This window comes from Helicoverpa zea, chromosome 17 (assembly GCF_022581195.2).
Source record: "Helicoverpa zea isolate HzStark_Cry1AcR chromosome 17, ilHelZeax1.1, whole genome shotgun sequence".
In the NCBI taxonomy this organism is placed as follows: Eukaryota; Metazoa; Arthropoda; class Insecta; order Lepidoptera; family Noctuidae; genus Helicoverpa; species Helicoverpa zea.
Window position 1 is genome coordinate 4,975,330 of NC_061468.1, and position 17,101 is coordinate 4,992,430.

General features: G+C 39.8%; 1 protein-coding gene across 2 annotated transcripts in view; it reads right to left on the reverse strand.

The window, feature by feature from the left end:
* Window positions 1–17,101, reverse strand: part of LOC124638014 (membralin) — an 84,001-nt gene that overhangs the window by 43,640 nt on the left and 23,260 nt on the right. The gene's annotated exons all lie outside the window — the stretch shown is intronic.

Genomic DNA, 17,101 nt, shown 5'->3' on the forward strand with positions numbered 1-17,101 from the left:
CGAAATCCGACCAGCCAGCCAGGAGCTTATTAAACGACTGCATACTGCTACACCCCGAACGATTCATTCCTATCTTTCACACGAAGACGTTGCATGTATTGAGTTTATAAGCTTCTCTGCCCGTGTCTTTGGTTATGTTTGAATGCGCTTCGGTGTCTTATTATGATTAAGTCCTATACAAAAGCGTTGATTGCACTACATATTCTTATATGTAAGCTATGTGCTAACGACTAGATACTGACGCCGACAAAATGACCGACTCATTATGACTCTTGATTAAGATTGGTTTATAATTAGATCTAAGAGTCATCCAAGTCTTAGTATCATAAATAAAAGAACCAAAAAACCATAAGCACATTCATCAAAATAATTGAAAGCGAACAACGCTGGCAGACACAATACGGTCGAAACAAGGGAACATAGGAGACCGGAATGTAGTGAGGATTATAACTCAATACAGCACCGACAACTGTCCGGCGCCGCGGCCTGGGCGAGCCTTATTTGCATTTTGATGAGCCTCGACACTGATACAATAAACACAGGCGGGTGCGATCGGAAGTCCGCCGGCAACCGCCCGACACTCGACCCGGCTCCGGCGACGTTTAGCCGTAGCATTCATAACCGTGTTCGGTCAATTAACTCCGGCTTTGAATTATATACGTGCCACGTCTGCGCTCTAAACTTGGCGATATTGTTAATGAAATTCCATGTACGGGATTTGTTCCAATTTGAAGAGCTTTTGTCGTGAAATATGTGTCGCGATCGATGTCAGGGAAAACTGCTATGTTATTATATCTGCTTTGTTGTATTAATTTGATCAAAAACTATTTATATAAGAAATTATTTATTAATTAGTCAATTCAATGGTCCGAATAATTATAAATAAACCTAAATACCACATAGTATACCACTGCAATGTAGTTGTTAAAACCCTTAAACGAAACAAACACGAAAAGAAAAGCAAAAAAGCTCAAGCTCGCCAAAAGTTATTAAAACGATAAAAATTCATTAACAGAGCCAAGTGGAGGTTGACTGATACTTATGAAAAGTCACCAGGAGTTACCTATTCAACGGAGCATGCGACGTAATCCTGAGCGAGACGAGTAAACAAATTACTGGGACCGGGTCGGACCTACCGCGACGTGCCTTCGCCCGTCCGCTATTAATTTTAATTCCGGCGCTACGCGAAGATCGCCCGAGATGGGAGCGAGGCACGCGCGACAGACGTCGACACGAATCTGTGTAAAATTATCGAAACACGAATCGAACGTCGTGTATGATACGAGAAACAAACTACTGTTTTTACTGAGGTAAGGCAAACCAAAAATAAAATGGTGCACAACACAAAAAAAATACTTTTAATGTTCGAGAAAAGCTGATTGAAACGTGGCAGCCCAATATATGCAAAAACTTTACAGAGCACAAAGGGTATTTTAATAACTATGAAAAACAGGTTTTAAAAAATACAGCGTTGAATTACGCGTTAGCAGGCAGGCTTCGGCTACCGACAAGCATCGATACGTTTACGTAGGCTCGTGTCACTGGCAGGGCCTGGACTGCAGGCGGTCGCGTCGCCCTCGTCAGCTCGCCACGACACATATACATGTTTGTGCGACGTGTCGGGATACCCAAACGTACATGATCGACGTTGCATTATAATTTTAATCACATTTTAATTCAGTAGGCAAAATGAGTTGAGAGTCCTATAAACTGGATAAAAGTACATTCCAGCGCTTTATCTCCAGCATAATTAAGAATAAATGACACAACTTACAAGCAATCTCAACAAACCGCAAGCAATCATAACTGAAACAAAATTGTGCTAAACTTTCGTTTAGTTAACATCTTCAAGAAGTCTCTTTCAAAAACAAAGTAATAAAAGTTATGAAATTCTAAGGTAAAATGGAATCTAGTAAGCTGAAGTGCAATTCAGGAGCTAGTGTATAAACCGGTGGGGAATGCAGGAATGCACACAAATTGTTAGTTCTTACTTCCCGGGGTTTAATCAAGGGGGACACCCGCCGCGTCTGCCGGCGTGCCGCGTCCGCGCTTGCTTCAACTTGGCGCAAATTGAGAATAATGGATCCACTGTGCCGGTTTAGGGTTCTTTCTACAAAAAATCTGTTACTTTTGATTGTTCCTTTTAGACGCTGGAGGCGTGGGTTAAACAACGACTTTTGCCAAGAAGTGAACTTCAGTATTTTACAGTAGGTCTATATTTGGAAAGTAGGTAATACGAAATGAACGCCTCATAAAATCCGTTCCGTATCTGGCGGCACTCATATATCAAGTGTAGCCTACCCGCGGCGCTTATGTTTCGGCTAAGCCGTGCATTGGAGATCCGTCTTTACGATCTCGTTAGTGCCGGTAATCGCGACGTTGCACGATCCGGATAACGTCTGTGCATTATTAGTGTTTTTATTGATTCACTCGGCTGCCGTCGTAAACTGAGATTATTATTCGCGACGCAGCCCGCGCCCCGCGCCTCCCCGCGGCGCCCTCCAGCGAAGTTGTTTTGTTACTTAATCGCGACGATAACAACATTTAACGACGGCTAGGTGACTGGCGAAATTCCGCTTCGATGTTTAGTGCTCATTCTATTTTCATTAACCATTTACCCACTTAATGATCCAGATCCTAAGGGAGTGATTCAATGACTTGGACCCATAAAATTAAACCTTAGCGTGACCTGTACACTGTAATTAATAGTTGTTACAAGAGATGCTTTAACTATCTGTGTCGTTTGAGACGACTTTCATTGGCTGTATGCCGAAACCGATTTGTGTTGGTTTTAAAAAATGTAAAGAGTTTAACGACAAATTATTGTATGTCAGCAAAAACACTTTGAAAATAGGTCTTTGGCAACCTTTTCGCGAAGTAGCTTTTATGCAAATAAAAATAATGAGGAGTATGCTATTCCCTATTGGATATAGAGATGATTAGTTGAGGCATATGCCCTTCAGTATTGAGTCTGACAGTTTTGTAAGACAAAGTGATAAATTTTTGACCAAAATATAACAGAAAATTATGAAGTTTGTCCTTATACTATACTTTATTAGCAAATCAAACATACCCATTACTATCAAATTTGAGTAGGTACTTTATGAAACAAAGTTTAATATTTAAATGTATTAGGTTCCGGTATAATATTTGAAGAAGAATATTTCAAATTACACAACTAAAACTATTGAATAAATTCCTTTCCATAACATTCCATTTACTAATTAAATTGGCCGTCCACAAACTCAAATAGGCACTTTAATGGTAAATATTCAAAATCATACATCAAACTGAAATTAATTTTAACTCAAACGTATGGAATTTAATTCCGATAACTACGTACCCGCGTATTGGAATAGTTATAAATCCATGGCTACAACATTTCGTACCGACAACAAGAATACACCTATATAGAATAAAAAATACAAATTTGTGGCGGACTAAAACCTTTATACCTTCCTACCTTTTTGTGTGTGTGTTTTATTTTATTTTTTATTAATTTTTCTCCGTCAAGATAGTCTGACACATTACAATATTTTTTACAATCTTGCTGAAGCGTTTTTATTAAATACAGTCCTATTCAGGCCTGCGTAGTACGCTTATGAGCATCTCGCTTAGATGCTACAAATTCTAAATAGCCTATGTTCTAGTTTACTACGCTAGAACATTATTATACGCTAGAAGCAGCTCACCACGTCGGGGCCTCATCGCCAATTTGTATCGAACGGGACGCATGCATGCTAATAACGCCTATTGTAGTCCCGTGCCCGTACGAGATTAGGCCCCGATTGCAACAACCTAATATAGAAAGCCTTTATGAACAGTTCACAATGGAAAGATTTGCAAATTGATTCCTGTAAAACTAGATACGTTTAGGTTTATAGGACACCTTTGGATAAACGGATTTCATTGAAAGATTATTTTATTTTTAACAATGCTAATTGAGCTAATGTGATGGGGCTTGACTAAAACTAAGAAATGCCTATTGCATCTTTTTAAGAGCAAAAGTACTTCTGCCAATTTGTAATTGTTTTTATTTTCTCAAAAAATACATTCACCAGTAAAAAAAATTGAGTAGCTAAAGCAACATATTTAAAAGGCGAAGTTATGCTTTACTTGTAAGTGGGTATTATCAGCGATTGTACCGGTTGAGAGGAACCCCTGGCACTCGAGTGGAAAAGTCGATCATTAGAGCCGTTGAAGAGGTTAATTTCGATAATCCGCTTTGCCACTCGCCTGAAATCTGCTGCCTGACTCCCTCCAGCCAACATTGAGCTGATTATTGTTATGCGTACACGCTACTCGTGGTTCTCGATTTTTTTTAATATCTATGAGACTTTAATGTTATTTTTCGCTGCTTGTAACGGTGAAATGAAAAGTCTTTCAGTCTGAATACATTCATCCTTAGGTAAAAATATATGGTTTAGACATATTATAGGAGGCAATTTTAAATAAAATGTTAATTAATTGAGGAATGTTTAGAAAAATCGTATAATAGGACCACTGTAAAGACTTACAGCACTAGCTTAATTAAAATTACGTTCAACTAGGACACAATTTTACCACGAGCTTTGTGTGATGCTTCTAAGCGATCCATACAAATGGTAGAACATAATTAAGCCTATTAAACGGGCTGTCAATACTGAAACAACCGTACAATAATAGTTGGAAATCCATTTGAGAATCGGTTACGTGTTTGGATGTGCGTATTTTAATTAAGGCATAGTATTTTAGGTGAGGTGAAAGTGGATCAGTGAGTCGTGCGCACGATGGCGCGACCTGGAGGGTTGGCGGGTTGGCGGGTTGACCACCACGGGCGGACATGCCCCGCGGTCGAATCAACATTTGCCGACGGATCGAATTACCGCACCGCCGCGTCAACGTAACATAATTGATTCATCGTCCGACGGGCGCCGCCACGCCTTTTTGTCTCACAGGCAGGAAAAAAATGCAAAATCCGCCACTAATTCAATATCCTCACACTTTGCCAACGTTTTAAGCAGTGAAGCGATTTTTTGCCTAAAAATGTAAAGGATTTTCCCGAGGTTTCACATGGATACTGGTTAGCGATGTGCACCCGATGCTACTGGAACTAACTACTTCACGGTTACTAGATTACGGTGCGTTTAATCAAGTAACATATTAACTTCATACATTTTAAGCATATTCGCCATAATTGGTCGTTCACAAGACCTTTTCAATTTAAGTGTGTCAATTTTAGCAATCAAATACCTAATTTCGAATAAAAATAAAATCTTTACTAAGTACATATATGATTGTAAACTACAAAAAAGTGGAGAAGTACATAAGAATCCAATCACCCGATGACTACATCATGTCTTGCATTTGCAAAGCATCCTCGATATGTGGAACATTTTGTACCGGAATACCTACGAGTATCAGTCATATAAAGCGCATTGAGCGCTAGCGGGGTCCATTCCGACGCGAGTGCAATTCGGCTCCGTGCAATTGAACACCATGCGACTTGGAAACTGATACAACGAACGCTCTCGAATACCGAGGAAAACGCCATCTTGAAGAATCGTACCTATGATAAGTTAGTTCGTATTTATATAGTTGAAATAATCTGTATAATACATAGAAAAAATATTGATAAGTGAATCTTTCTATAAACTAAAGTAGTACCTATATGTGTTTCATTTTTACAGCCCAACAAATAAACACATATGTGTATCTTTATTAACTTCAATTGCATTGGAATCGATGTAGAAACTCGTAGAAATATCAAACTAGATAACCTAATGCATATTGTATCGCATGAACTAATCCAATGGCAACAACAACACTAATAAAGCGAAAGCCGACATATCGATGTCACGGTAATAAAGTTTATATTAGTTTCATAAAAGAATCACAGTATTGTAGTGTATGCATTGCGAAATGAAAATGAAAATCAACCAGGTGAATTCACCTGGGAGGGCCGCGCAAGCAATATTGCGGGATTCGATTTAAAACTACGATAGCTCTGTATTAACACGGCCAACCTATAAAAGTGCGGCGAAAAACTAAATATGAGCGATATTGACTCTCCCACATGACTGACTGAACAATGTTTTATAACGAAGGTATATTTATAACGTAGTAGATGGATTGTGTTATATTATTACTTTGTAGTTTATGTTTTGAATAACCTATAAACAACAGCAATAACAGCTAACAGCAATGTGTTTCACTTATTTCGTTAGTTGTCATTTTCTCTTGTCAAACAGTAGCCATCACCGAAACAAACCTCCTAATTTAAAAACGTGTCATAAATTCAAATAAGACGCCTAGGCGATCGCGGCATGGATGCGGCAACGTATAAGTAATCAAAAGTTGCACAGCCGAGGCGGCCTCCCTGCAGCTTCCGGTACACGCCGGATGTTACCAATTTACACAAACTGACTTAATTCTTCAATACAGGCAACCCATTTACTCAGGCTTTGATCCGTAAATAGGCCGCTTCAGAGCACCGCTCCACATCGCCAATATTAAAACGCCCAACGACAATATTATACAACGTTGCAACAGAATTTGACTGAAAACATCCGCTCTATTCCGACTACCAAACTAAACCTGTTTTTAGTTTTTATTTACCATGAAATGCAATACGGACGGGGACGGCAGCAAATATATTTATTGTAGTACAAATACAATTTGAAATTCGGATTCAACATTTGTCCCGGTGGCGGCATGAAATGAATCCTGACTTTGAATTTATTTCTTTGGTTGATAATGAAGTCGGTCGGCGAGAGGACTAGTGTGCATGCAGTCGCATATGCGTCGATATCCGTGTTTTGTTTGACTTTTACCCGTTCGTCGGACCGGGCCGCGCCCGGCAGCCGATCACGAAACTAATTATACCTCGAGGCGAGCACGGCGTCGCGTCCGTTCTTCGCAAACTTCGAAATGAATCACTAAACTCATGTGTGGGCCGTTGTGCGGTAAAAGCGTCGCAAACACCGCACTGTTTTTCACAAAACTTGAGGAACTATAGGGGAGCTACTGAGAGCCGCATATATCAGACACAGTGAGGTATTTTCATAATCTGATGAAAATATAAAGGATATTTCAACCATCCGACCGGATTGACTTTCTGATCCTACTTGAAAGTTCAAATACCCTCCACCAAGCACTCCTTATCTTTACAGCCAATTAGGTCTACGCGAGCGTCAAATAGCGGAAGTAAGTCTGTTGATTTTCGTTACCATTTTCTTCGCGTTTTTCAAGAGACTTTCCGTACAGCGTCTCATCTGTATACTTGCTCGGGGGAACGAATGCTCTATCTAATTAACTTTATCATAAAGCGTGGGTTATTGCCTTGTCGGCCGTCCGACGGTTTAATCGAAAACTTGCTACAGTATTATAACGTGAGATTTTTCGTTCAGGGATTAGTGTTACAGCGGTTGTCGGTATAATAAGTTACTCGGTCGACTATCATCGGAGTCACTACATTTATATTAACATAGGATATTTTTAACGACGTCGTTGGGTAAAGCATCTTCCACATATGATTTTAAGACTCAAAATAATCTAACCCGTCGATGCAACACACATCATAATAATCACATAACATAAGCAGCGCACTTCTAGCTTCAAAGTGGCAGTTTTCATGAGATTACGTCGCATTTCGTCGGGGTAATTCACTTGGCAGATTGGTGCTCGCACGGACTAGTCCGGCTCACTTTACGTTCGGCGCCCGGTTACGAGCGTACGTTGCGATACTGGTGTTCCATCATCGATTTCGACACCGCCGATAACCGCACGGGGACATCTATTCCTGACGTGGAAGGATACAAATAGTTTGTGATCTTGTGTCCTTGTGAAGTGTATTTTAGAGTCTTGGGTGAAATAAAGCTTATCCATTATTTTTTATGAATATTTCAACATGTTCCACGTACACGTACACGTACACAACGCATAAGGTTGATAAGCCTTAGGTATACTAACAATTTATCAATTCGTTACTGACTAGAAATTAAAAGATTGTTGTTATTCATTCAAAACATTATTTTTATATATTGTACACTCACAACAATTAATGATATACATCAGGATAAAATTAATCAACAATTTAATTGCTTCTTGACACTTTCTATTCGGCTTCATATCTACCATTTACCTTCCGTGTGTCAAATGAATAAATACAGAAACCAATTTAAAAAAGTTATTTTAAATTTCAACACACTGGTGACATTTACCTGCGTTATACACATTGTTGTTCAACTGTGATTACTTTACAGTTGACACACATTGTATTTCCATAAATAATTATTTCCATTACAAGACAAAATGTGTATCAAATGAACTGATTTTATTTAATGAGGCACATATCAAAGCGCTGTGACGGTCCGACAAATATTGTGCCGTAATTAAATTTTCTGACGTACTCTTTGATAAAATTGAACAAGTTTTGTTTGTCTGTCACGTTTGTATGTATTACACGAACACAGAGGTGGAAATTATTTCGTAGTACCAAAATTATTTCCATAATTATATTCATGGAATTGAAGCAGTACAAAATGTGCATGTGAAAAATTCGGTTATTTAATTCCATGAGCGAAAGGAACGTGGCGAAGGTACCGACAGAGTAATTCACTTAGTAAGATTAAGCCCGACGCTATCGGGGTTTACACCTCGGAACGTGAGTCCACTAAGCATTACCAACACTTTAATGTGTTGTGCGAAGCTTTGTTTTTTATATATTTTGTGAAAATACTTGGGTTGCAATCAGCTCTAAAGCGTTGATTCAATTTAAAGCATTTACCTTGTGTGTGTATTTTCTAAGTTAATTAGGGAAAGGGTTGTAGTTCTGAAACTAAATCGATGCTATTCCAATGAGGGTTTTCTAAAATGGCGTCCACGAGGTGGCAGCACCGAGTCGTCAGGTCCAGGTAACTGTCAAAGTGCTTATCTTTACTATGAATAGTGAACGATTTTAGTGTTTTTTTTTTTTATTTTATAATTAAAGCACTGCATTATTGTTTTACTATTGCGGTTGAGTAAATAAAAAAAACTAAATCATATTGTGTTAACAAATTTTTCAACAAGCTTTTCCTTAGTACCAGTGACTTTTGCACCCTCTCTCTTAGCTCAATTTTTAGTTCGGAAACCTTATTCCGACCGTAGTCCATAATAAAATCAATAACACTTCCAATATAACAGAATTTCAATAAACAATAAGTTCGGACCCTACAATTCCATACTATTTGACAGCTGTTTGGACCAGACGCATACGTGGCGCCACCCTGTGGCAGAAAAAATTGAGAAGACCCTCATTACCACTTTGATGCTAAATACTAAGGCATCACATGCTTCAATTTAAAAGTATATAAATAATCATCCCTAACTACGCTTGATAACAACTACTACGCAATGATGCTACGTCGCTACGGCGTAGCAAAGCTTACGAAGTGTAGTATAATTTTCTGTTATGTTGATTTTAGTTTAGGCAATAGTTCATTTATTCAAAATGAGCCAGTTTTCACATTAATGACAACTTTTTACTACCAAATGCATTCCTCGAGAGAATTCTGTGCTGCAAGGAATAAAGGTTACAACCAAGCCTAGACACAAACTAATCTCTTAAATTGTTCCCGAGCAAAAATAAAGTTTTCTCAATTAAATGCAAAGGAAAGAACGTATGGGCAAAGTTTCAGCTTTCATCTGAGATAAAACTGAGCGTCTGGCCGAGATCCTATCGAGTGTGGATTAATAATAAAGGAGATAAGCATTGGCTCCTATTTCAGTTCATTTCAAAGTTATTATCGATAGCGGAGTTAGGTGCGCGGCAATTTTCGATAGATCTCGTGCAAATCAAATATGGCACTGATGTGATTATGCCGATACCCGCTGGGAATGTTCGTGGGGCGTGATTTCAGTTAATGCGGTCAACGAGGTAATCCCGAAAACTGTTAATAAATGTTGATTACTGGTAGCAGTTAGATTAAGAACTGATTGATTCGATATCGATGGAGTTGAGCTGTTTAAATGCATAATTGAAACGACAACCTTGATCTGCCTTCATCACAACCATGTAGCGACTCTATTGGAGCGTTATCTTCAAATTATGACAAGGTTTCCTTTTCACACTTGTTTGATACATTTGTAATATATTGACGTCGAGAAAAGGTACGTGAATAAATCTAACTTGTGCATCGCGAAGGCTTATCAATTATACTAATTCGTTTCAGTGAGCATCGCTGGAGTTTACAGCCGGCAATCTAGATACGATGTGAACTGGGTCGAAGGAGATGCTACACCTATGTTAACAAATCTTAGGTTTATAGAAATATATAGCATTGTAACTGAAACTTTATACTTATAAAGCGTTACCCAATAAGATACTGATAAAAGTCTTGGGTAACCAGACCCTCATTTTTATTAAAATTATACTAAGCTACTTTTACTTGCATTTGCCACAATTAGGCAACTTAAGCCTCAAAGATGCACAATAGAATAAAATACAAATATTTATTGAAAACTTCCCTCTCAAGATAAAGTAGATAGTGCAACAGAAATAAACAATAAATTCCATTATCGTAAAGTTGGAAACTTGATTGCACTAAGTCCATAAGGAAATAATAAAAGTATCAGTGGCACTCGTTGCTGGGACCGAAGTATCGGCTCACGACGATAGAAGAATCAAACAAACGGGGCGAAACTTCTTAAAACTCCAACTGGCGAGTTGTTTCCACCAGACACTAACTCTTATTACAAACTTACGCCCACCTCGTCTCGCCGTACCGATAGACAACTTATAACTAGCGAAGATATCGTATTACAAATTACTTAAGATATGAAAACATTGTACATTAATGACGTCATGGAAACTTTTTCGCCTCTCGCCTCACTTCACGGTTTGAACGTGTGTTGATGAACACTAATTGGCAGCGAAGTTGCAATTTTCATTATCCACGCATCGGAATGTTCATACAAGATTATATTTACACTAACGCTATAAGATAATGAAGTCAAGAACTTGAGAAAATCTGCAATTATGAATACTCTCTGTTTGACTTTTTATTTAATTTCAACTTAGATTTAAATAAAAATACAATCTAGAAGTGTACAGATATTTAAAACGCCAACGTCTAAAGAATTCCACGAAACATTATAACGTAGCAGGTTTAAATGTAATAAAAAAGCACTCCGGCTATAGTTCGGCCATTCAGAGAATGCGTTCCTGACACGTCGCGATTGAACTGACGACGTAACTTTGCAATGGCGTTGCAGTTACGATAAAAATATTTTTGCTGGTTGTTTACCGTTTTAACAATTGAGGAGCATTAAAACAACATTATTATATCAATAATCAATGAATGTAGTTACGTCGTCAGTTCAATCGCGACGTGTCAGGAACGCATTCTCTGAATGGCCGAACTATAATTTTCCAGTTGTGTTGAACAAACAAGCCGGACTGAATCCGCCATAAAGACAGTGCTCGCGGCCAAACGAGGCTCTGCCGGGAACAACGAGACAAATTATTGAGATAATCACATCGCCAGCAATTGCGGTAAGAAATAAAAATTCTAAGAACCGGCGTTTATTAGAACAACAAGCCACTGTTAAAATATTAGCTGTCAAGAGATGAACAAAGTGTATTTGTAATTGGTTTCTTTATCTTCCAATTTCTATTTCTATTATAATGTTATTCTTATAAATACAAGCTTCAACGTTTTATTGAATTGTGAGAGCTTACTGGCTGGTTTTATTCAAACAAGTTGCGTAAGGGTTTATGGATTGAACTAACAGAATTCTAGACGACCGGGTCATGACAGATTCGCATCATCGATTCATGCGGAGCGGTGAATTCGAGAAGCTCCGAAATGCATCTCCGTCCAAACAGACGTGACAGATGAACCAGCGTCGGATAGCTAGCCTTATATGAATCTACGTATGACACTTTGACTATGGCAAACAAAGCGTGTATCTTTAGACGGATTTGTGTTCCCAATATCCCCAGTAAGAAAGGGAGCTGCGTGAACCTTACTACTGTACCACACATTTTGATCGTCCAATAATCGATAGCAGATTTTTATGTAAACGTTTGCACGAGCCAATTTCATCGGCTATCGGACAGCCGAAAACTCGTGGAGCATTATAATAAAACTGCACTCTATAGGATATGATGACAGTAAATTGAATGAGTCGGGCGCGGCGTGGTGTGTTTGCGGCGCTCATCAATCATCCCCGTATGGATTTCATTTTAATGCGACGTCATCGGCGTCTCGTATGGCCGCCCCGTCATGCTACCCGAGCTCACGGTCTATTGTTTTACGCGACCGACACCCAAAGCCTAACTGAATATTTAGTCGTATAATCTACGTTTATTCCTTGACATAAACCTAGTGTATATTTTGAAACCATAATAAACAAATAGGCAGGCTGGCGCAAATGAATTCACCAGACTCTTTAAACATCCTGATAGGTTAGCCGTATTTCAATAGTATCTTGAGTGCAGTGGACATGAGTGAGGCGATGGGGAGGCAAACAAATTTCCGGCTATTGTATTTACGGATACGGCAAATTAAATCCCCATTTGTAGGAGCAGGACACCTAAGGGGGGCAGTAATCCAACCATGCCGTAGTCGCCTCCATTGTCGACCGGCCTGCGCTAGTAACGGGCTTAAGAGCTTCGGCACGAATCGAAAATCTACGAACATTTTGCAAATTAATAACCGGTCTCACCGATACTCGACAATATTTCATACTGAACGGAGATTTAATCGATAGGACGCGCTCGATAGCTTATACTGGTTCTACTGGAATTTTGACGTGTAACATTATTTATATTGCAACATTACCTATAATATTTATAGTAACTTTCCAATTCACCTACTAGTTCGAAAGACTATTTTGTTAGAAATGCGCCTATAGAGAGACACTACGAAATTCGTGGAATATACGGGAATCCCAAAAACGGCTAAAAATGAAAACAACAATCAAATTCAGTGAGCGGCTCTGTATCCGTAACCGTGTGGTGCAACGTACAAACAATGCCGATTCATGCTCCATGTCGATGCACTGGGATTACGGCTCCGAAGCAGATTATAATTCGTCACGCGCGTTCCACAAGCCTTATTATGCAATACGGCCGAAACCATTGCCCAATCCAATAATACCTGGACTAAAAATACACGATATCCCGATTTTTGTTTTTCATGTAGAATATTATGAATATGGCGAGCACTCACATTACAATGGCCTATCGGATATGGATTGACAAAACATTTGTTCATCAAATAGTTTTGAACAAAATCTAACAAGCAATATAATAACCGGGTGGGCGCGCGAAAGGAGAGCAGGCGCACTCCATTTGATTGGGCATTGTTTCGGACGGCCGGGCGTTAATACCATGTGCAGTGTATGCGATGCGAATCCAATTTTCGGACGCGCGACCTGTGCGGCGTCTATCCGCTGCTATCCATTAGTATTCAGCGTGCGCGTCGGTACGTGCTCGCGGAAAACGTGATGCGATGCGCGAGCAAACAAAAACACGAGCGCAGCTGAAATAGGCTCGCCCTCACTGCCTCACCTTTGCTTCCACGTTATTGTTTTCCGCGTTCGAATACATTGACCAGATTTTATTTCATTTTTTTTTTGAAGATTCGACAAGGATAATTCAATAAATGTGAAAGTGACAAGGCACGCTTATCTGGCGGACAAAGTCTAAGAAGTACACAATCTGAACTGGGTGTAATTGAAACGTCTGCTCCTCGCGGACAAGAGTGATGTAGATAATAGAGCTTATTAAATATGCCGAACATCTCGGTGGCTGCCGAGAACGGATTGAAAATAATCTCTTAGGTAGTCATTTTTCAGAGTTCACGAGTACCGACCCGGAGACGAGCGGCGCAAGATAGCATCGTCGGGGACAGATTGAAATTTAAAATGCGTAAGTCTCCCGAAATGACTACTAAAAAGAACCTCAAAGAGATGGGGATCGGGAAAGATGACATATTTTATGGACTTTTATTAGTTGGAAGACTTCTTATATTTTTGGATTTCCTTATTAAAATAGCTGTTCTGACATAGGATCGATTTTCCATGAATGTTAAGCCCTTTTTGGTTTAGGTATTTTTGGATCTCGCCAAAAATCTTTCCACTCAACTGTACGCAGTGCAGGATATGTGGTAGAATTTGAAAGTTGTCGGAATCCATACGACGGGCAGACGAGCAGACGGACTATATTAATCAGACGATATGCAATACTGGGGTACACGTGGCTAACTTCAAGATTAGAAATCCTGTGCAAGCCCGTAAGGTATAATTGAGTCGGATATAACAGAGAAGAGACTAGTCGTGTAGTATTGAACTGTGCCACAATGCGACGGCATTTTTGCTTTTTAGAATCAAAATGAACTTGGTCGTAATGTCTTCTATGACTTTATTTATCTTCTGCAATAGTTATGTTTCGTTTTTTCGGTTGATTAAGTAGGAGGAAGTATTCTGGCGTTTTCAGAAAAGTTTGCCATGCCAATCTTCGGTGTGTAGTAGTGAATAACTTCATGCCTTTATTCAGCTGCATAAATATGAAGCCTGTAGAAAATATTAACCAGAACATATGAGATGTTCTGAGAGATCTGTCATAAGTTATAATAGATAAGTCTGTGATAAGTTAAGTATGTGGTCAGTTCTTTTCATGTAAAGAGGACACAACTGTTCAAGTTTACGACACGTTACGACAGCCTTATTTATGTGAATAAGTTTATTTAGTATTATGTAATTAGTTTTTTTATGTAGATACAACAAATCTTTGTGAACAATTGTAAATGTCACTTTTCGAGCTCTTTTTGACATATGCATAACTTGGAACATGATAGACCAACATACCGAAATCCTTTACTCTCTAGGTACAAAGGACATTGAACCATAATATCAAAGCGGTAAGATTAACAATTGGTTTCATTATCGGTGTCGAAAATATAGAATTATAAGGGTGCGTCCACATCTGGCGAATGCGCCGCGAATGCGCAGCACGCGAGCCGATCGCGAGCTGTTCGCGAGCTGCGCGCGTGCATTTTTGTTCGTGCGCCGCTTCTGCGCCGCCCGCGCGCAGCTCGCGCGCGACCTAAGCGCCGCACGCGAGCGGCGCGCAGGCGGCGCGCGACGTCTGCCATCTTCGATAGTACTGAGCCAATATACGGAACTGTAAGGCCGAGAACTGATTGCGCGCAGATCGCGCGCCGCTCGCGCGCCGCTCGCGCGCTCTATACGAGCCTTGCGTGAGTTGCGCTAAAGAGGCGCACCGAACTATTGCAGTGACTGCACGCGCGCAGCTCGCGGACAGCTCGCGATCGGCTCGCGTGCTGCGCATTCGCGGCGCATTCGCCAGATGTGGACGCACCCTAAAGTACACAGTGGGGCTAATCAATCGTTCATTAGCAGCAACTTCACGGAGCTTTCAGCTTTGCTTTTGTTATTGTTTACCAAGTACAAGAAGCCCTTGCTTTGTTTATTGTTGAATAAATTCGGACCTGGAATTGCTCAAGAGCAAATTGAATAAGAATAAGTTGTTCACTTCGACTTAGTTGACTTGGATAAGTCAACTGGAAGATTCTAGAAGTTCTTTATTGCATTATTCCGAAATATGTTTAATTCAGGACATGATTAGGCATAACCACTTTGGTGAAGTTTTCATTAATTTGGCTGACATTTTAGAGAATCAGAAAGTTATGACTTCGGTTTCAAGAATCTAGTTAGATTAGTTTAGGTTTTTTGAATAATTAAATGGAATGCATGTAACTCTCAAGTATAGCTATAATTGAAGTTTCTTTCAGACCCCTCAAGAATAACCCGCAGGACACGTACGTGATCAAGTAAAAAGATACGAGAATATCACCAACAGAAAAAGAGAACCCTCTCTTGAACCCTCACTACATACAATAGATCAAAATAAATTATTAAAATCGCACCCAAACTTGACGGCATCCGCTTATTTCGAATCGTAAACATCACCATTCGACTAGTCAAGTCGAGCCCGTTTCTCCGAGTCCCATATCGGGTTATCGCCTTCCGAATGTACGATCATGTAGAAGTGGGTCAAAAGTATCTCCATTATGGGCAAAGCACAGGCGTTACGTGGTGGGCGGTTGAGGCGTCTGTGAGGCGCAACAGGCGCCCCGCCCCCGCCCGCCGCGCGCAACAGGCGCCGGGCCCGACTTACTTGTTGAATCGACCGACCTACTAACGTGCCAAGACACTCGACACACCAAATTCTCGAACACAAGGAAAAAGGGAAAAATGGTATGGCTACGAAAGGTAAACATTGGTAGGGGCAAGTGGCGCCCAACGTGGGACCATCACGTACTGACGACACGATCGTCTCAGGTATATGTCGATGACGTCACGAGTAACATGGTACATCAACGGAATTGTATAAGACACCTTTCTTCTGTCTGATGCAATATTCTGCTTGAGAAAAACAAAAAGTTTTTATAAATAAGTAAATTCAAAATCTTTAAATTATCATGTTAAGTGGACGCTGGACAGTCTCGTCGTCTTCCTTTGATCAGAAGGTCATCAACCTCAGCAGAGCTAAACTTAATCCAAACTGAGTAATCTCAATTCATGCGAGATATATCATAACTTGAATTTTAGCAGCTACAAGGAAGTAGACAAAATCATCGAGTAAGAAACCATCACCAATTCACATGCAATAAACACAATACCTCATTAGTCAACTTTTTCGTCAAGCAGCAACGTCGTATTTCCTTCATCAGACATATTCCTCCGTACCCTTCACAATATCGCCTAATAGTGTCGACTACCGGTGCCAATAAGCATGTCTTCACTTCAAAAAGATAGTGCAGCACCTTTACAAAGCTACAAACGTCAAAGAGCAGTGCTTTGCTTGGAACGTGAGCATTCCATGTGATATTGCAGGAGCTGCTTATATTCTAAGTAGCATCCGTGCTATAATAATGTATTCGTGACGTACAGGGCGTTGCAAAAATCTATTATCACTTTGGAAGGAATTACTTAACGTGATTTCATGAAGATGTGACATAGGTAATTGTTCATGTTAAAGTAATTTTTGTAAAACAATGTACGAAACTACACTTTAGATTTTTTATTCCTACTGCACTGACATTGATGT